Here is a 6939-nt window from a genome sequence, read left to right on the forward strand (position 1 = left end):
ATTGTGATTAATGGGTAAAGAAGGTCTTTACAATCTAGATGAGATAAAAGATCGTGATTAGTGGATAAAGAAGGTCTATAAGTACTCTCCCCAAGACAATTATTAACGATTAATAATGAACAATTGGAAGATCTGTACAGTTAATCACGATATCTTGTTGGTATCAAGAGCCGTCCCCGAGTTTTTGACATTTTAGGTTGTGTGATGGTCTCAACTGTTGAGTTGTCCAGTGGGCCTGCCGGGATGTCGTCCTTTGTCCGCACCTGGCTCGACCACGTCTCGGGATGTTGGTTTCTTCGCTTGAGGTATTATTTTGTGGAGGAATTCTCGGACGTCTGCCGATCTCCTCCCGGGTCTTTTTATCCATCAGGAAAGCTGGCTTTAATCTGTCGACGGATACCCACTTTTCCCGCCCATGGATGTTGACGAGGTATCCCTCATAGTTATTTTTGATGACACAGTATGGGCCTCGGTATGGTCTGGACAGGGGTGGGTGGCGGGCGTCGTCCCTCAGGAAGACGTGTGTGCAGGCCTCCTGGTCTGTAGTTATGTGTCCTGTCCATTAAAGTCTCCAGCAGGGTGTGAACTTCTTTGCTATTTCCCTTAGTCTTCTTGAGGGGCATATCTCGGTCATCTGGTTCTGTGGGAGAAGTGCTTCCCTGTAGACTTTTTCTGTAGGAGATTCTTTGCCGTTTGCTTTTGGTGCTGTTCGAAGTCCTAGCAGGACCCAGGGTAGCTGCGCCCTCCAGTTTTCGTGGGTACACTGTGCCATCAGTGCCGCTTTTAACAAACTGTGGGCCCTTTGGTTCCACCATTCTGTTGGCCAGGGGGTTGTATACAGTTGTGCTGTGGAGTGTTGCCCTCATCAGGCATGCCAGAGAGAACCAGAGTTCTGACAGGAATGGCAAGCCCCTGTCCATAGTAATGTCATCTGGCACACCGAAGTGGCTTATCCAACTTGATAGTAGGGCTTCTGCACAGGCACTTGTAGATGCTTCTGCCATCGGGGTTGCTTCCGGCCATCTTGTAGACCGGTTTATGACTGTTAGGAGGTATCTGGCAGACACCCCCCCAATTGTGGCAGAGGTCCTACGACGTCCACATGAATGTGCCCGAGCTGTCTTCGTGGTGAGGAATCCGATGCCTGATTCCGTGTGCCAGGTGATCTTTTTTGTTTGGCATGGTATGCAGTTCTTTGCCCATCTCCACACATCCTTTTTTTTTTTTATCCCATGCCACAAACTTTTCAGTCATCAGGTGCGGTGATGTACGTCCCGATGTATGGGAGAGGCTGTGGATGAGGTCGAATACCTGCTTCCTTCGTGACACGGATATCAGGGGGTGGGGGCGGCCTGTGCTGGTGACGCAGGGAAGTGTAAATCCCTGCTCTCCTACTGGCACGTCCTTCCACTTCGGTGTGGTGAGTACCGTGTGGTAAGCTGGCGTTTTGGGGTCTGCGGCTTGTTCCTTCACTAGGTCTTCGTAGTCGATGCCCAGGTGGACCAAATTTATTTCAATCCTTGAATGGGCATCGGCTACTGGGTTGTTCTTCCCGGGGACGTAGCTGATGGCGCACCCGAATTCGGATATAGTGGCCAAGTGCCGCTGCTGGCTTGCCGACTATGCATCTCCTGCCTTCGTGAAAACATGTACCAAAGGCTTGTGTTCTGTCAGGATAAAGAAGGGCCTGCCGTCTAGGAGGTATTTGAAGTGTCGCACAGCCTGGTAGATAACCACCAGTTCCCTGTCGAATGCAACATAGTGGGTTTCCGGCGGCTTCAATTTGCTCTAGTACTGGCATCGGTGGTAAGTCTCAGGGGGACGGTGGGGTCCTGGTAGGCTAAGGTGGTGGCTCTGGCGACGGCTGCCTTCGTTTGCTTGAGTGCCCTGTGCTGCGGTGTTTCCCACGTCAGTGTCTTTGGTTTCCCCTTTTGCACCTTGGTCAGGGGATACATGACACAGGTGATGCCCAGCACGAATCATCGGTAGTAGTTGACCATGGAACTCCTGTAGAGACTTGATTGCCTTTGGCGTAAGGATGTTGTAAAGTTGATGTTTACATTATTTTTAGATGTTCAGGTACACACAAATAGAGGCAAATTTGAGACCTCTGTTTATAGGAAAAGTACTTTTACTGGCTTGGGATTGAATTATCTCAATTTTCCACCAATGTTGTATAGACTTAATTCAATACCTAGTACTATGATAAATAGAGCTTACAATGTTTGTTGTGATTTTAATTTATTTCATCAAGACATGGTCTTTCTCCTGAATTATTTTTCCGAAAATTCTTATCCCATATTTGCTTTTTACAAAGTTCTGTAAAATTTTCTAGATGAGAAATTTTGTCTCGGACTAGTGTACAATACTGCTAGTAAAGATGTAAAGTACATTAAATTGCCTTTCCTTGGTAATAGTAGCTACATGGTCCGAAGAAAGTTACAAGATATACTAAAGCATAATTTTCCTTAAGTTAGTTTCTCGTTTGTTTTTGCTAACCCTTTTACTATAAGATCACTTTTGAGGGAGAAGCCTGCTCTTCCTGTCGACCTTAATTCGTGTGTCGTTTATTATTTATCTGTTCGCAGTGTGGTCAGCAATACGTGGGATCCAGTTCCCACTGTCTTAGACAGTTTTGGAACACAGGTCTCTCTGTTAGAACTAGGTTTCCTCTTTCTAAACCACCCTTTTCTGCCATAAGGGAACACAGTTTAGCACAGGACCACCTGGATTCTAGAGTACTGTCTTTTTGTTCAAATAGACTAGACCTTTTAATTTTAGAGTCGCTGGCTATTAGGAGGATGAAACCGAAATTGAACGACTCGTCCGGTATTCAACTATAGCTATTGTATGATTTCATTGAAGGTACACAAGTGGGTCGTTAGTCATTTTACTTTGGGTGTGGTAGTTTGTTTACATTTCACCTTATTGTTATGTTTTGCGTGTTCTAGTTTTAACTATTTATTTTATTTTATTTTTCGTAATTATGTTTTTGTTATTGTAATTTTGTGATTAATTTTTAGTTTGTATTTACCGTTCGTTTTATACTCTTTGAAGATTTTAGTAAGACAATTAATTTTATTGTAATGTATTATTGATTTCATCCTTGTCAATTTTTCCGCCTGATGATGAGGTTTATACCTTGAAAGCTTGTATAATAAAGAACGTTCTTCCTGGTCTTGGCAATATTATTTATTATTAAGCTCTCTCTCTTCTCTCTCTCTCTCTGGATCTCATCTCTCTCTAAAACTCTCTCTCTCTCTCTATCTCGCTCTCTCTCCTATCCTTCTCTCTCTCCTCTCTCTATATATATTATATATTATATTATATATATATATATATATATATTATATCTATATATATATATATAGTATATATTCTTATGATCTGGGTGAATTTTAGGTAAATTACAATATATTCTATGCGCTGAATGGCTGCCCCATTGCTTGGCATGTATGCTTGAAACCTTAAATCAATAAGTCAATCAAAGGTTTAGCACACATATTTTATTACGATATATTATGCACTATCTATTGCTAAGAACTTCCGAGTCTTACATAGTAGCCGTGTCATTTAAACTTATGAAAGAATAAGAGGACTTTCAATATATTTGCTAAGAGAGAGGATGGAAGAAGCGGCGAACAAGATACATGTTTTAGAAATGAGGAATACTACACAAGCAGAGGGGCCAAACCCAGTGCCATGGGCAGAAGTAGCTAGAATCCCATAGTGTCCAACATGATTGCGCCATACCTAGGGAGAGATCAGTAGGGATAGGGGTGTGCAAGACTAAATACAAATGTAAAAAGACAAGAAGTACAAAGAAAAAAAGACATACACTAACTGTCAAATATATTACGTAAAGATTAGGGGCATCAAGTCAAAATTAGGATCCTTGAAAGAAATAATCGAAAAGGCGAACCCAGTAATAATGTGCTTAACAGAAACTTGCATTCACGAAAATGAATATGTGGAAATAACGAGTTACCAGGTACTCCAGAACAACAGAAGGAGGAGTCCTAATAGGTATTAAGACTGAGCTGGCAAGTGTCAATGTACAAACTAAAGGAGAAAACAAAACTCATGAATCTGTCTGGGTCAGTAAATAAGTGCAAAAATGGCCCGCTGTTAAGCATGTACTCCTCAGTAGAAGAAGAAATAAATAAAGCAGAAAAACCCAGGAAAAAGTAGGTTATCCTTGTGGACTTCAACTGCAAAATAGGGAAAGTCACCTTCAACGATAAGGAATAAGCGACGAAATAAGGAAAAGCATTGTTGAAACTAATCAAACAAAATAAACTAATGTTATTAAATAATCATAGAAAATGCATTGGAATATGGACAAGAATATAAAACGTGAGGAAGGCTATTTTTGACCCTGTAATGATAATGAAGGAAGATGAAGAGGGAGTAGCCTACAGATAATAGAAATAGACGAAACAAAAGAAATAACTCCATACAGGATATCCTCTGAACTAGTGCACTCTGACCACTGTGCTGTGAGAGTTGTCATGAACTGGAGAATAGTACTTATGCGAGGGAAGTAAGAATGGAAAATATACAGTAGACATAAGAAACCTATAAGATTGCAAAGACAGACAAGCCTTGGTGCACATAGCAAGAGAAAATGGTCAAATAAAAAAGAAACATACAAATGGCAAACAGAACTTGACAAAATATTGAGAAAATGTAAGAAAAAAAGCAAAGTGAAAAAGGAGAGCGAATCAAAAGTATTAAGAGACCTAATGAAGGCTAGAGGGAGAATAATAAGGGTGCAGGAGAGATCAGTAAGTAAATACATCATTAGAGAGAAAATGAAGGAAGATGGGATTAGGATAAAGGAAACGGCAGCCGAAATGAAATCCAAAGGGGGGGTCAATGGAGCACCGTTTTGGGACTTAAAGAAAAAACTAGACGGCACAAAATAAAAAAAATGTGGTGGCAGTAAAAGCAAAGAAGGGAAAGTCATAGAAAATGTTGAAGAAATTAAAAGAGAATATGAACGATATTATAAAGATATATTCACATTAGATAAACTTAAAGATGAAGTTGGCAGGCTAGCAGATGAAATTAACCTTCAGTGCCAGAAATGGATGTCCTTAAGTGGGACAGGAAAAACTGGAAAAATCCAAAAAGTCAGATATTCACGAAGTGGGGAAGCAGTAAGGAACCTGAAGAATAAATATAGCTATCCCGGACAGTCAAGGTATAAGTAATATAATTATAAAAAGTAAGGGTACAGAAATTACTGAAAGTCTGGTGCTCTTAATTGGAGATATTGAGGAGGAGTTAAACACTTCGGATAAATGGGAGAAAGTGGAAATATTATCGCTGTATAAAAAGGGAAGCAAACTAGAATGAGAAAACAAAAGAGGAATGTCCATTACTTGTAACATAAGCAAGGTAATTGAAAAAAGTGAGGATGGAAATAACGAAAGGAGAGATAAACCCGAAGATAAGCCGGTTTTAATGTGGTGGCATAGAAGGATGATCCGCAGTTGTTCACTTGCTAACCCTGAATGCAGTGATTGACTACGACTCAGTGTCGGAATCCCCAACGTACATATGGTTTGGGGATGCATGCTTTGATAAAATGGATCTGAAGGATTGCATCAAAGAGAAAGGGAAAATGGTAGGATGGAAAGATGCATGGTTGATAAGAAAAATGAATGAAAACAGCAAAGCAGTCATTACAATTTACGGCCCAAAGCTATGCAACTTAGTGACAGACAAAGTGAATGATTTATGCAGGAAGAACGTAACACTCATAAGAAATATAGCAATCGAGTGCCTAATATTTGTTAATGAAATAAAGTTCCCCACCAGCAGGAAAGAAGAAATAGAAATGGCAATTGCCAACTGCCGCAGCCTGCAGCAGTTTAAGAAATTTACGTTTAATACTAAGCCATGTGGTAGTAATAAAAAAAGCAAAGAAAACAGATGTCCAAATAAGAACAGAAAAAAATGGCTCAATTAGTAGTGATAAATAATATAAAGACTTAGGAGAATGATACACACTAAAAGGTTCAAAGGAACCAAGTATCAAAATGAGAACTCAAAAGGTCGAGTAGTATACCTACTAAGAGAAATTAGAAGATATGGGGGATGTTAAGAAAGTGGTAAATATGGCACTAGCAGTAAAGAAAAAGAAATATGTGGTACCAACATTATTTGCCAACATAGAAACATGGAGTTACTTAACAGAAAATTATAGAAAATGCAATACGGGATCCTCCATGGAATATATGAACAACCTAAGGGCACGCCGTATTGGGGAATTATAGCGGAGTACGGCATGTGGCCAGTAGCCTGCAGAATTGAACATAAGAAAATAATGCTTTTCCACAATGTACGATATGTCTTTGTAATGCACTGCTGAGCATTAACATGCAACGCGTTTGTGAGTCGGCCGGCTCTCTGGTCTCGTACAATAAAATTCTGTCACCGAGACGTTGTCTCATTGTAAACCCAATGTGGCGCAGTGAGTTTTAGAACCAAGTCATGCCCCTGATATGTCGACCAGCCCAGGCCATGCCAAGGCGTGCCTCTCCTGCAATGCCAAGGGTTTGTCACGGGCCGTGATGCAAGCACAGATGTTAATTGCAGACCAGCGACGCACCATCCATTCCCTTCAGGATGCCCTTCCCGGTTCTGGATCACGTGCTGGCATAGTCCCTGTCTCTGATGCCCCTGAGAAATGTGATGTTGTGATGTCCTCATTAGAGCTCAGGTCCTGGAGATGTTTGATGTTGTGTTGGATCCACTTCGGCAAGTTTCCGCCGCAGGATGTTGCCCTGCTTATTAGACGTGCACTGGACGCTCAGTACACAGATGCCAAATGGAATGCGCTTACTCCAGACGCAGCTCTGGATGCCATCGGGAACATTGTGTTACAGTCGTTGAATCAGGCAATGCAATGGTCCAAATTTTTTGCCCTCA

The sequence above is a fragment of the Macrobrachium nipponense genome, chromosome 33 (genome assembly GCF_015104395.2).
Source record: "Macrobrachium nipponense isolate FS-2020 chromosome 33, ASM1510439v2, whole genome shotgun sequence".
NCBI classification, from domain to species: Eukaryota; Metazoa; Arthropoda; class Malacostraca; order Decapoda; family Palaemonidae; genus Macrobrachium; species Macrobrachium nipponense.